This window comes from Sapajus apella, unplaced genomic scaffold, assembly GCF_009761245.1.
Source record: "Sapajus apella isolate SASKATOON/1434 unplaced genomic scaffold, GSC_monkey_1.0 scaffold86, whole genome shotgun sequence".
In the NCBI taxonomy this organism is placed as follows: Eukaryota; Metazoa; Chordata; class Mammalia; order Primates; family Cebidae; genus Sapajus; species Sapajus apella.
In genome coordinates this window covers 3,381,530-3,404,003 of record NW_022437026.1, presented here as the reverse complement: position 1 = coordinate 3,404,003, position 22,474 = coordinate 3,381,530, and the positions used below count along the sequence as shown (strand labels likewise).

The 22,474-nt window shown below is 46.4% G+C and overlaps 1 protein-coding gene across 49 annotated transcripts in view; it reads right to left on the bottom strand.

Annotated features, from left to right (window-relative positions):
• The window catches only part of CACNA1C (calcium voltage-gated channel subunit alpha1 C), a 703,883-nt gene that overhangs the window by 599,444 nt on the left and 81,965 nt on the right, over positions 1 to 22,474 (bottom strand). The window contains exon 1 of one of the 49 annotated variants that reach the window (XM_032254265.1): positions 22,047 to 22,356. The exons of the other annotated variants lie outside the window; for them this stretch is intronic. The gene's annotated coding sequence lies outside the window, so the exon portion shown is untranslated. Of the gene's footprint in view, positions 1 to 22,046; positions 22,357 to 22,474 lie in introns of those variants that run through there. 49 annotated transcript variants of the gene reach the window in all.

Genomic DNA, 22,474 nt, shown 5'->3' with positions numbered 1-22,474 from the left:
CAGCAAGTGCATGTTCAAAGAGCCAGAGGTCTCCCTGGGCTTCCAAACAGGGCGGCCCATCTAACAAGTCCCATTCTATAAAGCAGGGGCTCATTCTACCAGTGTCATCTCACAGAAAACAGCAATGGTTCCGATACAAGTGTAACTGACTGTAGAATAAATGGGAATCGAACTTGTGAGAAACACCAGAGGCAAATAATTTTGCAACTGAAAAATACACGGTGCTAGAGATGCCATCTCTGTTACTCTGTCACATCCCTTAGAAAACCGTTTTTGCTCATGAATGAAAAAATATTTTGCTTAACAAAGAAAGAAAGGAGGGGGAAAAACAAGGAAGGAAGGGATGGGGGGGGAGGGAGGGAGGGAGGGAAAGGAAGGGAAGAAAAAGAAACATGGCTCACTCCCAAAAGCAGCAGACCCATGTAAGCCACGTGGCCACTGAGCTGGATATGTACGGGCCCCTTTATTTATCATATCCTCTTGGAATGCTTTCAAAGCAAGAACATTAAGCATGTGTAATATCCAGAAGTGAAAACAGACTCATTTGACATTGCTCTGCAAGGTTCTGCCCTAAATTAGACAGTGAATCAGAAGGTTACATCTGCCGGTGGGTTGCAGAGAGAAAACAAAAAGCCCTAGCACATGTGAGCACGTTGGAGAAAGATGGGAATCGAAGGCAAGCCTGTGTAAGGATCTTTTTCTCAAGTCAGGAAAGGCAGATCCAGGCGAGTCTTGTTTTACTGCAGTGCAGACAGCGACAATTCCAAACTGATAATGAAAGACCCTAAAATAGGCCCTACGTATCAGGCTGCCCTGTGTCCCTGGGAAAGAGCCATGTGTCAACTGGATGTCAACCCCAGCATTTTCTTACTGACCCACCTCCCCAACTTTTATCTCTGAGCATGCAGATAAGCACATATGACAGTCTCTAGAGATTATTTCTAAATATACCAACCCCTGTTTATACCAAAATGGGTTCCCTGACTGTCAGTTCTCCATGGGTGCAGGCAGACTCCCAAGAACAAGCCCTGGCACATCCGCTCCCAGGAGAAACCTGGGGCACAGCATAAGCCAGGACTCTGGGAACCTGGCTCCACGGTTCCACATCCGAGGTTGGGACAAGAACAGTCCATGGCGCTCACACCACTTCTGTGAACACTCCTACCCCAAACTTTCCCCTGGCTTGAGGAGGTTGGGGCAGTATCCACAGGCTTGTTCTGCCAATCGATGGGCTGCTGTCTAAGCAAGCAAGCAAGATCTCAAAAGCCCAACAACGAACCATCCAAATTAGACAGGAAATAATATAATCGTGGCAGAGCATTTTAGAAGCCAGAGCTCAGAAAACAAGCTGCCTAAGTTCAAATTCTAGCTCTACCATTCATTAGCTGTGTGACCTTGAGCAAATTACTTAGGCTCTGGGTACGTCCGTTTTCTTCTCTGTAAAATGGGTTTCCATCAATGTAAAATTTTCTGTAAAGTGTAAAATGTAAGAGGTTCCCACCTCATCAATGAGAGGGGAAGATCAGATGAGACAGTGTATGGGACACACTTAATGTAGTGCCCACCAGGAGCTGAAGGGTAGGGCTCATGCCTGCACCCAGTGAGCGGCTGCAACCCCAGGAGTAAGGGCTCCATAAACAACAGCTATTTGTCTTCAGAATGGCCTCCCTATCATCCCTTGCAATCATCAAAATCTCTGGCTATAGAAACAAATCCAAATGGAGGCCTGGGCTAAGGAGAGTGGGGGTGAAAAGATGTTGGCTGTCATGACTCTAAACTGTTTATAACTGAAGGAATGCATTAAGACACTCACACTCAGGGAACTGATTTATGTTAAGTAAATGGCCCTACATCTCTTGGACGTCTCCACGAGAGCTCCCTCCACAGCCCAGCCATTTAAACACATGGCTTGATCCGGGTCCCCATGTGGGTGTTGGCAGGTTGAAAGGCACTTCCAAAGCCAGGAGGCTCTAGAATGCCAAATATGGCCAAGCTCAGACCCTGCGAGGTGGACCACAGGGAGGCCCCCCACAGGTGCCAGAAGATGGGGAGGGGTGACTCAGACGGCATTAGCTGACAGCTTCAGGGTATGGATGGCTATAGGCTATTTTCATTTCCAAACAAAATTTTCCAGCCTATAAACCCTAAAGTATTTTATCGAAACAGGGGGGTCTAATTCATCCATTTGCTGCAGAAAAGGCAACATCCTCAGCAGGAAAGAGACAGCTATTTTGAGTCACGGCACTAGCAGTCTCCTGCCCCTGAGAGAGCCTATCAACAAGACTCCCTGGATGGCAATTTTCAGCTCCCAGAGGATACCCCAGAGGAGTCACAGCAAGTTCATGGTACAAAGGAAGAAGAGCAGGGCCAAGCCCACACCTGCTCAGACTTGCCATTCAACCTTTGGCAAGTCAGATCATCTCTCAGCCTCAGTTTCCCCACCTGTATGCTGGAAACAAATCTGTCATGGGGTCAAGTAAACAATGCAATGAGACAACATGTGTGAGATGTTTTGAAAAATCCTTAGCATGAAGGTGCAGTAGAACTATAAAGTACTATCTACTGACCCTTCAGGAAAGTTAGACCAGAAATTAGAAGCTTTCAAATTAATTCACCTTTAAAAATCTGTCCAATTTACCAACCTAGCTGAATAAAAAGAGAAGAATATAATTTTTTAATGGGTATTTTTTCCTACATTATCCTGACACATATTTCAACAGTTCTTTTTTTTTTTAATTGAATTGGCGGTTTGTTTGATGGAACTGATTGAATCAATTTGCTGCATAAAATACAGCCTAAGCACATCTCTGACTCTATGACGAATGGCTAGAATTGCAGCTGTGCCACTTGCCTTCACTCCTGCCTAAGTCTGTGGCAGACATCACTAATTCATCACTGAACACTTTCCCCTAGGAGCTTAGGCAATGGTCCAGGATCCTTTTGACACGGCACTCCAGGTGGCCATAACCAGTCCTGAATCTACGCAGGACCTGAAACCTATTGGTCATCTTAGATTTCTCCTTTGCTGGATTTAACTGGAAATCACCGGCTCGGCAAAATCATCCACAGAATTCATCTTACTAATTCCTCCTGAACTTATTTGCTGATGCCCGAAATTCCTGGAAAGGAGACAGTCTTTCATTTCACAATTAGAGAAAAGGCTGAACGTGCAAATACTTCAGAAGGAAGACAAAATGACTTAAATGTATACAAAAATGTAAATAGTTGATTCCAGCCTCCCTCTGAGCAGGTTCCAGGTGGCCCTGTTTTTGTGGGGCTCTCAGCTGCATCCTAAGGATCATTCTTCTCCCACCTGTGCTTTATCCTGGCAAAGTCGGCCTGGAGGGCCAGTCCAGCTCCTCCAAGACACAGTCAGCACTGCATTGCCAAGATGATCAAGAACAGAGCAGCAAGGGCCCTTTCTCTGTGGGCATGCTTCGGCAGAAGGAAGGAGAGATATGAGGGAAGAGCCCTAGATCCCTGAGTGTGAAGTGAGAATGTCCCACAGCAATGGATGGGCACAGAAGGGTAAGATGAAAATCAAAGACAAACTTTGATGACATAGAGAGAGCCAATCAACCCCAGAAAATATCATCTTTCATCTATTGGCCCCCCCCCATACCAAAAGCTGCTGAGCTGTGAGACTACGTTTTTTTAAACACATGGTCCTTGATGGGGTCAAGGTATCTGCCTGTGCAGTAGAGCTCCATGTAAAACAGAGCAAGACTTTCAGAGCTGGAAGATTCACTCACTTCTCAAACAAGTATGATTTAACAATGGCCTGTGTTGCTACCACTGAGAACATGTGATGCATTTCCAGCCAGTGGCCTTGCTGTCAGCTCCAGCATGGCAGATGCCCATCTGTTTTATTCATCAACATATCTACCACTGCGTCCATCTGGTATCTAGTAGACACTTAATACATGGCTGTCCAAATTAGTTATGCTTGTTTATGCCCTCTGCCAATGCCTATTACAGTGCCAAACTCACAGTAAGCACACATTTAACATGGATTGATTGATTGTTGATTGACAGTCTGCCCTGTCTTTGGTTCCCTAAATGAAGGCAGTAGAATGAGTTGGCCTAATACACCTGACATATACCCAATATACCTAATCTAATTTACCTAACAGATACCTAATGTACCAGAAATATATTTTAATGTAGATCTAATGTATACCTCTTATACCAAATTATATACCAAAACACTGAAAAGGAGAAACAACGGACTAATATCTTAAAAGTTTAAAACACTCTGTAAATAAGTAATTCCACCAAACAGACTAGAAATCATTAGGTGACATAAATAGGAGGCAATAAAGGAGGTAAGCTATTAAATATCATCTTTACAAGCCGGGCACGGTGGCTCACATTTGTAATTCTAGCACTTTGGGAGGCTGAGGTGGGCAGATTGCCTGAGATCAGGAGTTCAAGACCAATCAGGGCAACACTGTGAAACCCCGTCTCTACTAAATTACAAAAAATTAGCCAGGCAAGGCGGCCTGCACCTGTAGTCCCAGCTACTCAGGAGGCTGAGGCAGGAGAATTGCTTGAACCCGGGAGGCAGAGGTTACAGTGAACTGAGACTGTACCACTGCACTCCAGCCTGGGCAACAGAGCAAGACTCTGTCTCAAAAAAAAAAAAAAAAAAAATTTACTTGTCAAGTGGATTTGAAGAGTTTCCCTTTACACATACAGTTTTATTGAACTTTGGATTCAAGAGAGAATTATTTAACAAACCAATCAGAGGTATATTTATTATAATCCCTTTACAGAAAATATATGAATACTTTCAAAGCATGTCCACATCCATTACGTCATTTTGTCATCACAGCATCCTTGTGATGGTAGTAGAAGTATTACTAGTGGACTATAAAACACAGGTGCAAATTCCCTGTTCTGGCAATATGGCAGGTCATGCTCAGGGCATGAAGGAATGGAGAATTCATGCACATACTGTGAATTCATTCACAACAGAAATCATAAAGGGAAAACAATGCTTTGTGAAAAAACTAAAATATTTGAAAAAGTAGAACTTCTAGAAATAAAAAGCCATTGAAATTGCAAATGCACTTAAAGGCTCAGCAGCAGATAAGATAAAGATGAGGGGAAAACTGGTAAACTGGAAAGCAAAGCAGAAGAAATTACCCAGAATGTAGCACAGGATATATAACAAAATATAGAATATGAAAGAACATCTAAAAGAAAGGGTAAAATGAGGAAGATCAGCCAGTCGTAGTGGCTCATCTCTGTAATCCCAGCACTTCAGGAGGCCAAGGCAGGTAGATCACAAGGTCAGGAGTTCAAGACCAGCCTGGCGAATATGGTAAAACCCCATCTCTATTAAAAACACAAAAATTAGCCAAGTGTAGCGGCACACACCTGTAGTCCCAGTTACTCGGCAGGCCGAGGCAGAAGAATCGCTTAAAACCCTGAATGCAGAGGTTGCAGTGAGCTGAGATTGCGCCACTGCATTCCAGCCTGGGTAACAAAGTGAGACTCCATCTCAAAAAAAAAAAAAAAAGAGGAAGATCAATACATGTTTTTATAATAAAATTCCAGAGGAATAAAATACAGTGACTAGGGGAGAGGTAATACTTGAAAAGAGGCTGGGAACAGCAGCTCATGCCTGTAATCCCAGCATTTTAGGAAGCCAAGATGGTAGGATCACTGGAGCTTAAGAGTTCAAGATCAGCCTCAGCAACATGGCAAGACCTCATCTCTACTAAAAATGAAAAAATTAGTCGGGCATGGTGCCACACATCTGTAGTCCCAGCTACTCAGGAGGCTTCAGCAGGAGGATTGCTTGAGCCTGGGAGGTCAGGGCTGCAGTGAGCCAAGATATTGTGCCACTGTACTCCAGCCTGGACAACAGAGTGAGACCCTATCTCAGGAAAGAAGGCAAAGCAAAGAAAGAGATAATGACTAAGAACTGGTGAGTGATATGAATCCTCAGGTTGAAGTATCTCACCAACTCCCAGAAAGAATTTTTTAATCTATGTAATTAACACAACATTGTATAACTGCATAACACTAATATACCTTTTCAAAAATCAGAATACTGATTATTCATTTAGACTGATGGCAGACTTCTCATCAGCAACAATAGAATCCAGATGATAATGGAATATCTTTAAACGGCTGAAGGAAGATAACTGCCAACACAGAATCCTGTGCCTAACTAATCATTCTAGAGTGAGAAGCCAAAAGGAAAAACAGAAAATTTCAGACAAAGACTGAGGAAGTTTACCACTCATAGATCACTGCTGAAAGAACTACAAAATACATTCTTCAGTACTAAGGAAAGAAATCCAGAAAGAAGAGAAGGAATGCAAGATGCAATAAAGCTTCCTCTCAAAGACTTTCCTGAAAATGGGTGTGACTTGTTAGTCACATCTACTACAAGTAGGATAAAGCATCCCCAATGCAAGACTCTCTCAGTAGCTTCTTATGCAAGGCCATGGAAACATGCAACATCCCCATGCCTTTAAGACCCAAAGTCATTTTACCCTGGTACTATTTTGAAGTCATGGAGCAGGGCTGTTTTATACTGTCCCTGCTCTACCCCCAAGATATTCTTTCTTAGTGTGAACTTAGCTCAGAAATGCTCTTTAAGGCTGGGCATGGTGGCTCAAGTCTATAATGCCGGCATTCTGCAAGGCCAAGGCAGGAGAATCACTTGAAGCCAGGAGTCTGAGACCAACCTGGACAAAATAGTAAGACCCTGCCTCTACAAAAATTTAAAATTTATCCAGGCATGGTGGCAGACACTTACAGTCCCAGCTATTTGGAAGGATTGCTTGACTCTAGGAATTTGAGGCCACAGTGAGCCATTATTGCACCACTGCACTCCGGTCTGGGCAATAGAGTGATACCCTGTCTCAGGGAAGAAAAAAAAAGAAAGAAAGAAAAGAAAAGAAATACTCTTTAAGCATTTGAGCCTATGCTATAATATCCCAAAGCAGCTAACAATACATAAAGGACCAGACACAAAGTTTTCTCCTGCCATATTTCCACCAATCCCTTTTAAACACTCAAGTAACAGTCATTATAAATAGGGTTCAAAGAATAAACAGATCCATAAGGTGGAAAGGTCAGATGCAGAATCCCAGATATGGGGAAATTAAATGGTTCGATCAAAATGACAACGTAACAGATAACAATAAATCTAAACATAAATTCCTGCTCCCAGATATGGCTGTATCTTATGAGACGGCATGCTGTCTTTCAGGGGTTACAAGCTCGGTCACACTGCTCTCTCCTCCTCTCTGCTTCTTCTCTCTGACACATATGAATGCATATGCACACACGCACATGCACACCCCCTACATGCAAGTCAAAGAACTTACAGGGTTTGGCCCCCCAAGTGTTAGAGAAACCTCTCCGTACGGCTCTGTCTTTGGTTTAAATTTTCTGTTCATTTCCTACTGGGCCTGAAAGACATAAGTTGATGACCCTAATTGCCATTTTATCCTCTCCCTTTCAGACAGACCCAGGAAAAATCATTAGGAGGGGTGCTAGCTGTGCCAGTCTGGGGGCCAAAGATGCATGGGACTGCAGGCTGTGGTGTCTACAGGTCTCTGAAGAAGAGCTGAGTCCACTTCTCAGGGATACCAGCCCATTCCAGGGCTTCCCCCAACTCAAGGACATTCTTCTTCTGGTCATTTTCTTCTTCGGGATTTTCTTTTCTTTCATTTTATTAAAGCCAACTCAAACGCCAAAGAAATGCATAGGGCCAGTTGTTTGTGGCAGCAGCTGGAACTGTGGAAACCTGTCCATCTGGACTCTGAGATCATTCCCCAACTGATACCCTCAGAGGAAAACACTGTATTCTGCCTAAGTTTCACTAGAGTGGAAAAAAGGAAAAATCCCAAAGCCTTTTGTTGCCCAGACCCAGCAAGAGATCAAGCTGGGGTCAGTGCTGCCCTTGAGGTTCATCAGAATTAGGCCAAACTCTGCAAGTAGGTTTCCAGATGAGGCCAGACAGGGTGAGGTGGTGGCCACAGGGCCTGCCATGCCAACTCCCACGAGAGCTGTCATAACACACAGTTTCCAGGCAAGGCACACAGAAGACTAGTGCTACTTCCCCAGCCAACAATGACAGAACAAAGGCAAGGACTTGGGGCCACTGGACTGTCTATGCATTGCACCATGAAGAGCTAATACTCCAAACATCATGCAAATTGGCATCCATGAGAAGTCAACAACTGTGCCTCTTTTGGGAACAATGCCAACGCATAAGAATGAATGCAGAGGCTCTGGCCACTGCAGAGAATTTGAGTGGTGTACAGGAGCCCAGCCTCCCCAACTCAGAGACACTAGGCCTTTGCAGCCACCACCTCTCTGCCTGCCTCTGGGAAGGCCTTCAGGCCACTCACACCCCTACTTCCGCCAGACCCCTCCCAACCAGAGCCCCCATATATGTGACAGGGACTGAGGCAGAGTCTGGGGGGTACCTCCTGGTCATTCACACCTTCCTCCACCAAGGGTAAGCTCAGAGCCACGCAGCAGAGCATATTTCCATGGCATTCAAAGAGTGTTATTGTCCTTGGCACCAAATATTCACATCCTTTCATGAAACATTCAGGACATCACATTTTTCTTGATTACAGGGAAATCCAGGAATCGCAAAGCTCAAATGGGATCCAACCAGAGGCTTTCCAGTGGTTTGTAACATTTTTCTTGTGGGATTATAACAGGGGATTATAACAGATGAAGAAAAAAATAATAAAACGTTCTGTTCTCAGGAATTTGATATTCTGATATAATTATAAGGATATAAAAATCACAGGGCTTAACACTCCACAAAGGCTAACTGGTTCTCCAGAGAGCCAATATTATAGGCTGGGAAGCTGGGCCTGGTTTGGATGGAGGGGCATGGAGAGGCAGGGCTGGGAACAGTGTGGAGGTAAATATTCTCCAGGTGAGTGCGCTGAGGTTAGAACTTGTGATCCCGACTGACCCGTCGCTCCTCCTCTCTACCGCTGTGCCCTGACTCAGGTTAACAGTGCAAGTTTCTTGTCCCTGACGCCCAAGACAGTCTGTGGGAAACCTGGTATCTGACATCCCCCTCCACCACAGTCCTCACATCCCCTGCTTCCTTCCATCCACGTCACAAACGTGACCTCAGGGTTCCACACCGCGAGCTCTCTCTCTGCTTTGGTATCAGTACCCAGAAGACCCTGTGGAGGCCAAACTGAAGTCAGTAAAGTTTGTCTTCATGTACCTACACTTACACACATTCGTGCGTGCACGCGCATGCACACACACACACACACACACACACACACACATGCATCCTAGTCCACAGCCCTAAGCCCGCATCCTTCAACTGTCACCATCTCCACCATCCAGGCTTTTGATATCTTCTTCCTGTTATGTCCCCCAAACAAAGCCCACCTGGCCCTTTGTGCAGCCACTCAGAGCTCAAGAGGCTCACTGGCTATTCTGATGACTAATTCAAATGGGATGGAGGCAGGCTAGAGGATTCAGACTCCCTGACTCCCACTAAAATTATGCATCCTGGCGTCTGCATCCCCCTGGCCATGTCGATGCTCCCACACCAGCTCCAGCTTTGCATGCCTCCTTGCAGAGCTAGATGCCTTTGCCCCCAGACCTAGTCAGCAGCTGTCTCACTTTGCCAAACTCAATTCTGGGGAAGCTTTCTCTAGGAATGCCAATCACTCATGGCCCCTAACTCATTCTTCCAGACCTTGGCCAGTGCCTTCTGGGATCTGGCACCCTTAGGGATTTCTCTGGGGTGTCTTATAGTGTTTCCCACTGACTGTTCCCTCTTCCAGTCCCCTCAAGCTCAGGCTGCACTGCAGCGGCCTCATCCCTGCAGCTGGAAAGAGTGTTCCCCCCTTCCAGCTCCCCCCATACTCCTCTACCCTCTACATTTCCTCACCCACTGCTTGCCACATGTCTGCCTCTGAAGATAGAGTGCTGCCTCCTTTACTCGGGTTGAGCCTTCCACTCCCATCCCCAATGCCACTGCCTACTGCCTTCTTCCCAATCTGCTCCCCTTCCCTGCATTTCCAACCTCTAGTGTGCCAACAAATCCCTCCCCTCTCCTTTCATTCACAACCAAAATTCTTGAAAGAGTGGTCCCCATGTGCTGCCCCTACTTCACAACCACCACTCCCCAGCATTGCACAGTCGGGCTGGACAACAGTCACTCCGAACCCACTCTCCAGTGGGCTTCTTCCTCCCATCTTCCCTTCCCCTACTCCATTCAGCAATGACAGCCTCCTGGAAAGGATCTCCTGCTTCAATCCCTGGGACCCTGCAGTAGTCAGGCTCTCCCCCACCTCCCTGCCTACTCTGTCACTGTCTCCTCCATTTCACCCTCTTCCTATCTGTATTCAGCTCTCCATCATTCCTTTTCTCTGCCTTCTCTCCCTAATGGCTCCATCTCCACCGCTTTGGATAGCACCTTCTTAGACAGAAGTCTAATTCTGCATGCATGCTGGACATCTTCTACTTGCCTCCAAATACACCTCTCCCCTTCCCATCCAGATCACAGCACAGGGCTCCGTTGTCCTCTTTCCGTTGGTTAAATCACTCTTTCCCTCTCTTGCCTGGACGGTGGTAGCAGCCTCAGAACTGCCCCTCTACCTGTAGCCTCGGCTCCCCTACCTCATCCTCTAGCCTGCTGCCTGGAAGAGCAGCTCTGAGTACACCCTCTTTCCACTTACACACTTTAAATGTCCCTCCATTGCCTACCAAATGCCATGCAGACTCTTCAGCCCAATACGGAGTGTTCCATGTGTTATCCCCTTCCTGCCATTCCAACCGTCTCTCCCATTTCTCCCCCATGCAAAACCTTGTTCCAGCCAAACTCAATTCGCTGCTCCTTTGAAATCCGATGCACATGCCTATCAACACATTACGGGCCATTAAACCCTTTCTGTTGGGAACGTGCCCCTCTCCTCTCCCTCCCATTTTTGTCTATCCTTCAAGGTCTGGCTGAGTCACAACCTCCGTACAACGCTTCCTCCATTTTTCCATCTTCTCATATCACCCTTCTTCTTTAAATCTGTGAGCCTTTATCTTTATACCCTTGTAACATCAAGCATATTCTGCCTTTTGTTACAGTTGTGGGTGTCTGTGTGTCTAGGCATGTATCTTACCTCCTAGCAGAATAGATACTCCTTAAAGGAAGGGAGAGTTGAGGGCTGAAACTTTGAAGGTACCCTTAATCCAGAGATCCTATAAGCAAACTGCCTTGCAGATAGCAGATGCTCAATAACTTTTTGTTAATGACTAACCATTCCTATTCCAGAGGAAAAAAACTATTTAGAATTGTTTTCATCACAACTGGTATGAGACATTCCATTTTCAGAGATATTTCACAGTCAATTTATCCTAGAAGAGGCTTCTTATCTTCTGGTCTTTCAGACAGCTGGGCATAGGACAAAATTTTTGCCTTTTAAATAATTTAAAAAACAGAGGCACAAGATCCTATTCACGGCAGACCAAATATGAGCCCTGAGTCACTGCCATCCACTTGGATGTGAAGCTCAGATCCCCAGGATGTCTCAGGCAGCCAGACATGGCAACAGAAGCTTCCACCTTAGAGAAACTCTGTGCAACTTTCCAGCTCTGGACAGCAGCCCAGACCCACCTGTAAGCCAGGGCCAGTGTGGGAGTGTGAGGGCAGAGCCCACATGAGAGAAATTTACTAATAGGTTGAAATAAATTAAGTGCACTGGCCTTCAAAGTGCAGTCTTCTGAGCGCCACACACCTCCATGAGCCTGTGAGCTTTTTTGCCCATACCCAGGTCTCTGATTAATGGGTTCAGCCAAGGCATCAATGTGTGTGTTTTTTTCTTCCTCAGGTTAAAAGAGTTCCGCATGCTATGATAGAAATGCATCTGATGATATTATTACTTTCTGGTTAAATGATTACCAAGAAAATACCCACCCCAAGGTTGGAAAGAGGCTTCCAGAGTCATTTAACTGGGGCATCAATCCACATCCAAGGGCCTACCACATGCTGCTGTTTCCCCTGGCTACTACCCTCTGCTCACTTCCTTCTCTCCTTCCTCCTTTCCCAGTTTTCTCCTCAGACTGTTTGCCTTTCTTCTCACATTTTTACCTCCCTTGCCTAGACTCTAGATGTGCGAGGAGCAGGTGAGAGCCCTGGGAAGCTGCTTTTCCCCCCAGAAGGCAGCTTTCAGGATGAAGGCAGAGATAGCTCATTAATCAGTCGTGCCTGGGGCAGGGCAGGCAGCCCCTGGCCAGCACAGAGCCCAGAGCATCCTCCCCCCGCACAGTCCAGGGAGGACTCAGCCCAGCCACACATGGGGGGAGCAACCCTCTCCCACAGTCCTGAGGCTTATCAGACCCACATCTCTAGCCACAGGCATGGGTGCTCCTGGACTAGACACACAGGCAGAGGGAGAGACAGAGACAGACTAAATAGCTTTGTCTTGCCAAATACCAATTTCCTGTTGAGTTACAAAGCCAGGTCAGCAATGAGGTGAAAGCTGAACTGGATATAGAGACATTCTTTTATTTATTTATTTTCAGAATAGAGGCAGTATCAGTCACTCCTCATCAAAAGGCAGCTGTCAGATTGTGAAACACCAATTAAAGTCAAATCTCTGGTATAGGAACTGGGATCCCAGAGTAAATACCAAACCCTCACTACTAACATAATAGGATTTCCCAACGCTGTATTCTCAGCTACACAGGATTCAAACCTGGGGCACTACACAAGGAAATGGACTCTTATGGCTAAAAGCTCACATTGCAGGGCCAGCAATTCCATTCCTAGGTAAACCCAAAATAACTCAAAGCTGACTCAAATAGATACTTGAATGCTGGTGTTCATTGCAGCACTATTCAGAATAGCCAAAAGATGGAAACCCAAGTGTCCATCAACTGAGAACGGATAAGCAAAATGTGGCATGTGCTTTCACTGAAATACTATTCAGCCATAAAAAGGAACGAAGTCCTGACACATGGTACAACATGGATGAACCTTGAAGACATTATGCTAAGACACTTTTCAAAAATGCTAAAACCACTTTTTTGTGTAATTGAAAGAAAATGCTCAATCCCACTTCTAAATGACATCCGACTCCCTAACTATTTCACACGCTTCCTTTTAACTCCATCATTTATCATGTAGATTGTCATGACCTATCTAGGTCTGAAATTTGTGAGATATATTGCCAACAGTCAGAGTACACAGAAAATTCCAACTGTAGAATTATTATTGCTATTGGCCAGGGGCAGTGACTCATGTCTGTAATCCCAGCACTTTGGGAGGCCAGGGTGGGTGGATCACAAGTTTAGAATATCAAGATCATCCTGGCCAACATGGTGAAACCCTGTCTCTACTAAAGATACAAAAATTAGCTGGGCGTGGTGGTGGGCGCCTATAATCCCAGCTACTTGGAAGGCTGCGACAGGAGAATCACTTGAACCAGGAGTCAGAAGTTGCAGTGAGCCAAGATCACGCCACTGCACTCCAGCCTGGCAACAGAGCGAAACTCCGACTCAAAAAAAAAATTACTGCTATCAATAATGCATGAAAATCCACAGAGACAAAAAAGTAAATTCACGATTGCCAAGGGCTAGAGAAAGAGGAGAATGAAAAGTGACTATCAACAGGTAACGGGTATTTTTGGGTGTGACGAAAATATTGGGGAACTAGGTAGACCACTGAATCGTACACATTAAAAGAGTAAATTTTATGGTACATGAATTATGCCTCAAAAAAGCTGCTATTTCAAAATAAATAAATAACGCATGAAGTCTGGAGAGCTCAGCTTACAGGGATGGTCCCTGGGTATCATGGGAATCTCATTCAAGAATGGTGAGTGTCTATTTTCCAGGAAGGAGTGACTGAGAAAATATTCCAAGAATGGGTTGTGAAGCAAGGCCATGCCACAAAGGGGTCCCCTGAGAGACAAGGTGTACTGACCTAGGTGATCTGTGAAGGTCTGTGAAAGGATCTGAAGAAGCAAGGAGGGCCCTGTGAGAAACCCTGGGCATAAGGGGAAAGCTAGGAGGTGAGGCGTAGTACCAAGAGCACATGCAGCCATCAAGTAAGAACAAGGATTCCAGCTCTGAGCTTCCACAAAGCAAACTGAAGCCAGGTACCAGAAGGCGAGGACAAGGTCGTTTTCCCAAGATAGATGGGTGGTGGGTTCCTCTTTCTACTCTTCCCCATGGAGAGGGATAACAGGAAGAACACATGTTTTGAAAGTCTGACAGACCTGAATTTAATTCCCAGCCCCAACACTGTCTGGGTGGCTGTGGCTAATATTGCTTAAGATCTTTGGTTCTCAGTTTTCTTATCTAAAAAACATAATTAAATGCCACATGGTAGGATTGCTATAAGGATGAAACATATTAAACACATGAAGCACCAGTAACATTGCCTAACACATGCTAGGCATTCAATAAATGGTTTCTCTTGCTCCATTTTAAAATTATAAAAAGGTAGATGTTACACTTCAATATAGCTTTTTTCTTTAGATAACATATATGGCTCTGCACATCACAGGACCAGAGCTGGGGGTAGAGCAAGGTGCAAACAAATGCAAAAGTTTCCCAGCATACATTTTGATGACAGGATTATTTTTGATTTGGGAAACTAAAGGCTAATTCTGTCACTTAAACTATAATGTGAAAGCCCTTTCCTATTTTGATCAGTGTCTTAAGGAGCTGCACAGAACTGTTCCCTCTACCGCCAAACCTGCAGCACTTTTGCTATGAAAAATAAGTAAGTTTATTTTCCAAGCCCAAAGTTTACTTTTGAAGCAAAGTTTTATTTTCCATCCTGTCCTCCTGTACTGGGAAGTTGTGTTTAGGTCTGGGTAATTCATGTTCAAAAGTGAGGAGACATTGGTTTGCCCAAGTGGTGTCCTTCCTGCCCTCAATGGCCCTATTTTCAGATATTCAGGCCATCAAAGGGCTTCCAGCCAGCATGGCTTTGGACTTGAGGTCAAAGGCAGGCAGCCAGGTGTGATGGCAGTGAGGGGACAGCGGCGTGGCAGATGGATGGCTGCCGGGCATTGGGAACCCTGCATCCCCACGTCGTCACCCTCGGCTTGGAAACAGCAGCAGTGCACATCGCTCCACTGTCCTGGGAGCCTACTGGCGACAGGGTCCTAGACTCTCTGGAAGGCAAAACACCAGGCCCATCTCGTCCAGTGACTCACTTCCTCATGGATTATTCTGGTATCAGGCAGACCACCTCTGACTCTCGTTTCTCTGTGTTTTACATTTTCACCTTTAAAATACTGAATAATGTCAGCCCTCCAATAATATCTCCAAAGTTGTTTGAAATGCTGTCAATGCTACTTCATGGCATTGCTTTTCCAAACTCTGGTGTTCTGCTCTCTGATGGGGAGGATAAGAATAGCTGATGTTTGAAAAGTGATATATGCTCATTCTCCCATTTGGATCCTCACAGCTGCTCTATGAAGTGAACTGGCTAAGGATTACTATCTCCATTTTACAGATTTTAAAAAGGGACTCGATTCCTTCTGAACTCTCAGAGAAAGAGATCAAGTCAAAGAATGTAACCCAAGACCCAAGTCATTTCTCTAGCCTACAGCTTTATTTACTCTTTAGCTGTTTACTTTGTTACTTTTGCTAATGTCTTTGAAAGGTTTTAGCCCAACATAGATTATTTTGGAAGAAAAAAAGTAATATAAATGACTGAACATGACACAATGGTTATAAAGTAAATAGAGCTTAATTGAGTAATGAAGTCAACATTTCTGCCCACAGGCAATATGGAGAAGAACATTCATTTACTGTCTAGATTTTGGCTTGGTTCTCTAAAGGAGAGGAGACAAGATTATTTTATTTTCCTTTTAGCTAGGTTCAAGCGGGCAACATCAAGTGTAGCTGAGTGTATTAAAAGAAACCCCTGTTGGCAAATTGGCAGCTTGAATATTTCATGAAATTATCACAACACTATGTTCTGAAATGGTGGCTTCCTCCAGGGAACTCAAAGGCCACGTCTCTAAGCATGAGCCTGGCACATGCCTCTGTCTTCAAGCTAGACCGAGTCAGTCTCAGAGCCTTTCCAGTTTCTCAGAGATGACTTGAAAGAGTATCAAACAAGCCGGCCAACAAACACTTCAAGGAAGACGGGAATGTCAGAGGCAGGTCCTAGTGATTCTCTTCCATGGGCTCAATATACCACCACTGCTGGGAATGTCTCCTGGGAGTAGGCCATGGGTCCCAGGAGACCAACCCTGACATGGGAGCAGAAAGACGCCCTTGTTCGCCCAGCTCAGGTGGAGTCTGTGGCAGCCCGTCTCATGGTCTCTACCCTGGAGCTGATCTCCATGTCCATACCCTGGCTACTGGTAATGCCAGCTGGCCCGTGAAGAATCCTAGCAGCTCACCAGGGAAGTCCCACAGCACAGCCTGGCTTCCCATCCCCATCCCACTCTCCCAAAGGGGCCGAAACAAGCCTAGATTGGGGCCGAGAGGAAGTGAGTAAATAAAAAAGGCTTAGAGGCAGATCTGTTTGCAGACAAAATCGTGATCTGAATTTTGCAGGAGTTTCTTGTGGACATTTATGAACTTCTTGTAGTCTAAGAAATTATTTTTAAATCTTCCCAGTGATAGATTTCCCCCACCCCACCCTTCCAACTCTGTTCCTAAATCTAACATCGCAGAAATTATTTTAAGGCGGTACAAAGGTGGAGGCAGAAGGAGGAAGACTAGAGAGGTTGAGAGATCTACCAAGCAAAATTTAGCCAGAAGCACTAACAATGCTCTCTCAGGAAGCCAGCACCAAGTGCCTTTATCCTCCTGTGCAAAGGCAGGAGGATAAAGAGACTGAAGACCTTGTATTTAGTTACATCCCTGCCTCAGTGACCCTTTAGGGGCCTCTGTTTTCTCAATTGGAAATGAGGTTTGTCTCTAAGGTTCCTTTACCCATAAAATGTCCTGATCCTTGGAAGTAAATTCCCAAAGAGACATTATATTTATTCTGTTTGACAAACCCTTTAAAGAACAAAAGCCTAGCCCCCTGCCCCCTATACACACAGAGTAGAGCACAAGAAGCTCATTTTAAAGTGAATGCGTTATGGAGAGAACGGTTTTGTGGTGTTTTGGGGAGGAGAGGGACTGAGAAGCTTGGGTTTCTTGCCAGTTAACCCCTGCTTTCCTCACCCTCTGCTTAAGTCAGATGAACACTTCCTCTAGTTCCCTCGGCTTCCGGGCAGGAAGGGTCTATTTTCAACCTCTGTCTGACTCCTGAGCTCCAGGTCCAAACTTCTCTCCTACAGTCCCTATAATCCCTACTTAAATTTAGTTCAGCTCCACAAAGAGCAACTGACTACCCCAATGACGCGGCTCCCCAAGCCCTCCCAGACACCCTAGTGGGTTGGGTCTCCTCTGGCTTCCCCTCATCTTCTGCACCTCAGCTCTCGGAAGCTCCAGCCATCTCACGGCTCTGCTTTTCTGTGGCGTCATCCTGGGCTCCCGGTCTCCCAGCTGGGGTTGTGCCCACACGGTACACACAGCTAGCACCGAAGCAAGGTTCTCCAGGGACCCGGAGGTCCTGCCTGAATTCGGCAGGGGAAAGGGGGCAGGAGAGCATGGGTCCGCTTCCCTTCTCGCCATGATAAACAGCTGCCTCAGGTATTCCTCAACTACAGGAGCCAAGAAGCTCTGCCCACATGCTCCAGGCACACGTCTACATGGGCTGAGGAAAGCCTGGTCTTGAGCAAATGAGCACCCCATCTGGGAATTAAAACACAGAAAAAGGCTCCTCTGGAGCACCCAGGTGCAGGTTCAAATGATGGCATTCATTGTTTCAGCCTTCCAGTTTGCTTTTTCTGCAGCGGGTTCAGTTAAGTCTACACGCCCGGCTTGGAAACGGCACTGAAAAACATTCCATTCCATTTTCCCCGAGGGATCCTGTCACTTTTACTTGTTTTACGGGGTATCTAACCTTGAGGTACACGTAAACAGGTGTTTACTAAATTATTTTAACAATGACAGGCTCGCTCAGAGTGTTCATTATCAGAATGTTTAGCACTTACGTTGCTAAACATTTAGCACCTGATATTTTGCAAAACAACTCCTCCTGCCTTTTTTTAACCAATCTCCATTCTCCTCCACAGTGCCCAGCATTAACCTAGGCAACTGTGAGGATGGAATCTAGAAACAGACTGAATCAGTGTGAATACTTTGTTAATTAAACCTGTTAAGTCTCCAGGTGTTTCCCAAGCAGCTATCAGCTTTCGGCAGTCCACACTGGAATACAAAATTGTCTGCTGAATGTGAATGCTGAGCACTGATTTCAGGGTCCCGGCAAGGAAGGGGTGAGATGACGCCAGCTGACCTGTACCTCCTACAGAACAAACAGCTGCTGTACCAGGCGGGAGGAATTACTGTAAAAGGAAGAAAGTGCTGCCAGCCACTCACCCCTTCTTAACACAGTGCCAAGGGCTCCTCAGACCTCATGGAACTTGCCACACAACTAAGAAAACCGGGTGAAGAAAGCAATAGAAAAGCAAATGCCAGGCCCTGGAAAACATCACTGGAAATTAGAACAAATCTCAGTGACTGCCTAACCTGGGTCTCCTGAGCTTTTCTGCCATTACCCAGCGGGAGACCCAGGCAGACTCATAAACGGAAATCAGCTGTGAAGTGCACCCAGTAGTTTTTGTGTTCTTCTCCCTATTAAAGTTAGGAAAATGTCTTCCTGCCTTTGAGCTGACAAGCTTTGCGACAGCACAGGTTCACGTTCCCAGATCCCACGTTTCAGGTCACCCCATGCTCCACTGGGTTTGGGCACCACTGAGCCCTCTGGTTACTAAACCATCTGTGAAAAATCAGGGAGAAAATTAACATACGGTCATACCAAGTTCAACGAATCACCCAAAAGGCTCCCTCCAGGCTCAGCGGGATGCTGTCTGTGCTGGAGGTAAAGTGAGGTCTGTGAGAAGAGCCTGCAATGGACAGGGTGGTCTCCAAAAGGGTTTTCATCACCACAAGGCGGAGAGGTCACTGTGGGACCTGGATCCCTCAGCGATGCCACGAGGGCCTCTGGTGTATGCGGTGGCATGGAGACACACTGGTCTTTTGGGTTACCTGTGCCGGTGCAGGTGTGGGATGATGAAAGCAGCACAACCCCAACAGGTCACAAGCTCCAAACTCCGCTTACACCTTTCATCATCTGCCGGCCCCCAAGCCCCTTTCCTGACTCCTAAGCCCTGTGGCGCCACCTACTGGAAGAGGCAGAAGTCACATCCACTGCAGGTCTGGCCAGGTCACATTCATTCATTCATTCACACAGGCATTTATCTGCTCAGCCTTGCATCAAGGCCCTGGACTGAGCAGCGGCCTGTACTAGGAAGCAGAGATCCAAAGATTAGCAGGGCCTTGAAATCTCTATTCAGCATGCTTCTTGGGTCCTTTTGGTAGGTCTTACAGAAGAATCCAACTCAAGCAGTTTTAGTGGAAGAAATAATTGAAGAGTCCTGTAATTGCCAAGACTGAGAAATGGTCCTGGTGGGCTAATGGCCCATCATTTCATTTGCAAAGTACTGTGCCTGTTCAGAAAAAGTCTCCCTTAACTATGAGGAAGAAATGTTCAAACAGTCTTAGGCAACTGCATTATCAATACTCTTGTCTCAACATGCCAGGTCCCTGAAGGGCATTAGCCTCTTGTGTAATCTATTTAAAACAGCTTCTCCTTATTCCATGTGTGTGTACACACACACACTTAAGTGCTGTTAGCATGTATTCTACGGAAATAATGAAAATTGACTCTTTTTGATATATTCTATTATGTCACATTCTAACACGCTGAAAAGTACCTGAGCAATGGTAGGAATGATATGCTGAACTCCAAAAGCCCCTTTTCTCCAGTTTTCTCCATGCAGGATCAAGAAAAAGCAAAGCTAATGCTATGGCTTTCTTTAACCTGCTGAAGCTGATGTGCGAGCAACATTATTCTCTGACCATGTGTAAAGAAAGTTAACTGTGATCATTATTATTATTACCTTATTACAGTGATTCTTATTTTGCTGTATCGCTAAGTAGTTAAAAGAAAAGCACAGTGTGTCTTGCACTCCGAGAACACATGTTTCTCCCCTCTGCCTTGTCTCTAGCAGATAAGGGACATTCTGGTGTTTTATTTGTTCGATGGTTGAATATTAAGATACTCATTTGCTAGCTGGAGCCTGCAATGGAAAATCAGCCCAGAAAAGTGGGAGGTTGGCACAGGAGCAAAGCAGACAGGGCACCAGAGGTGAGGAAAGGCTTGAGAGTGCCACCCCTGCCTGAAATCCAGGGTCAGAGGCTGGTACTTCCATGAACTTCCAGGATGTTCCGAGGCACTGACTTCCAGTCCCCAGTTCAACCCTCAAAACACACACGTGCACACGTGCACACACACACACACACACACACACACACACACACTCCACAGAAAAGGTGCGGGAACAGGGACCGGTGCATTCCGTGTCTTGGGGCATGTCGGGAAGAGAGGAATGCACAGCTCCAGCCACTGGCAACTTTTTTGGTTCTCAACTCTTTGGTTCATCACCATTACTGATCTTCTGAGGCAATCCTAGACTCCTCTTCTGTCTCCTCAAATTCTAACCCCTATAATGGCTCACCCACCCGCCTTTAGTGATCAGCCACAGCAACCTCTTCCTTGTCCATTTTCATGCTCTTCTAGGTCTGCCCTTCATGCCTCCACCACCCTCCTCCTCTCTCCTCTCCCAAAAACCTGGGCAATGCCAACCAACTAAAGAAGAGAGGGGGGAGAATGGAGGGGGACAGGGATCTCAGTGCTCTTCCACCTGGGAACCGCATCTAGAAATGGAGGCAACACTGCTCCTGTGAATTATATAATCACTGCAGCTTCAAGGGAGAGAACTGGAATTCAGGTTGCCATAGTATTTGTTGGCATGTTGCTGGAAAGGTAGAGCTCCCAGCCACTGGCTCCCTTGCTCCCTTCCCCTCTACCTTTCTCAGGAACCTCTCTGGGGTTGGCACTCCTACTTTTAATGTCTGCTCCCAGCACACAGCAGGGGGGCGCATTATGAGAAGCAAAGGCGCAAAAAAGAAAAAAAAAAAAAAAAAAAAAAAAACAGAGTAAGGAAATGGGCTCAGAAGGGGTTCATCCCATGCTAAAAGGAGACCTTGTAAACTATTTAAGATTATCATCCTATGAATAATCATTATTATGACCACAGTACATTGCCATTGACAGTGACACTTAGGGCAATACTACAGAGCTCTCCTCTTCAATGCTGCTTAGACTGAGGAGGTGAGTAAAGCACGCAGTCTCAGAACCTGGAGGGGAGTCATCCATGCCCACTCTTCAAAAATACCACTCTCTTTTGTGTCTTCCTCCCTCCTCCTAATCCATCCACTACCCCATCAGCTACAGAAGGGACAGAGGATCAGGTGAGGGATGGGGACACCAGTAGAGAAATCCAAACATGGACGTTGCCATTGTGACCCCAAAGCCCTGGCCCACCCTAGAACCCATGACCCTTGACAAGATTCTCTCTTTCAAAGGAGGCCAAAATCCCCATGCGGCCACCCATGCTGGAAAGCAGAGAAGATTGGCCCGGAAATCAGTCTCAGGATAGATGGAGACCAGGCAGGCTGGCTGGCAGCTTCTGGCTCTGAAGAGTGAAGGCCCTGTCCACAAAAGGTGGAGCTGGGGGCAAACAGAGGGAAAAGGCTGGACAAAGAGACCTGGAGACAACTCCTTCCACCAGGGTGGTCTTCAGAGGATCACTTGGAAGAACCCAGGGAAGGAACAGAGACCAGCAATGACAGACAGGCTTTCAGGGGAAGAGAAGAGGAAGAGTGCAAACAGTGAGGCTCTGGGAACTGGGAGAGAAGAGGGAGAGACTACACCCAAAGAGACAGAGAGAGCAGTGGTGAGAAGAAAAAGATGTCATGCCTGGAGGTTCCCAGACACCCCCTACCCCGCAAAAAAACATTAAATGCTGAGCAACGTCAAAGAAAATAACTTGTTAATATGGGGGGAGAGCGGTGAGGGAGAAAGTTTCCAGGAAGTGGGGAGTTACCTGACTGCCTTTCACCATCACAGGGGGAGCTGGTGACACTTGCGGCCAAGGATGGAGATGCTCGGAAAACACTGGGCAATAGTATGGAGCCGCGTGAGACAGGCACACCCTTTCATGATCTCCTTCAAACACGAAACAGCAAAGCCCACACACCGCCCGTCTCCTCGCCGCTTCCATCCTCAGGTGCTAGCCCACATGTGGGTGCGAATGAGCACACACGCGGCGTGGGCGCGCTCGGGGTCAACGGCAGTGGAGAGGTGGGTGGGTGTAGGTGAGCCGCGGAGGAGGGAGGGAGAGAGGAAGAGGGGGACCGACGGAGGGGGAGCGAGAGGGGCGCGCTGGGGCTCACATCTGCACTGCCGCCCCCACCCGCCACCTGGAGCGCGCTGCCCGGGAGGCGCCTGGACGAGAGTGGACGCCCAGCAGCG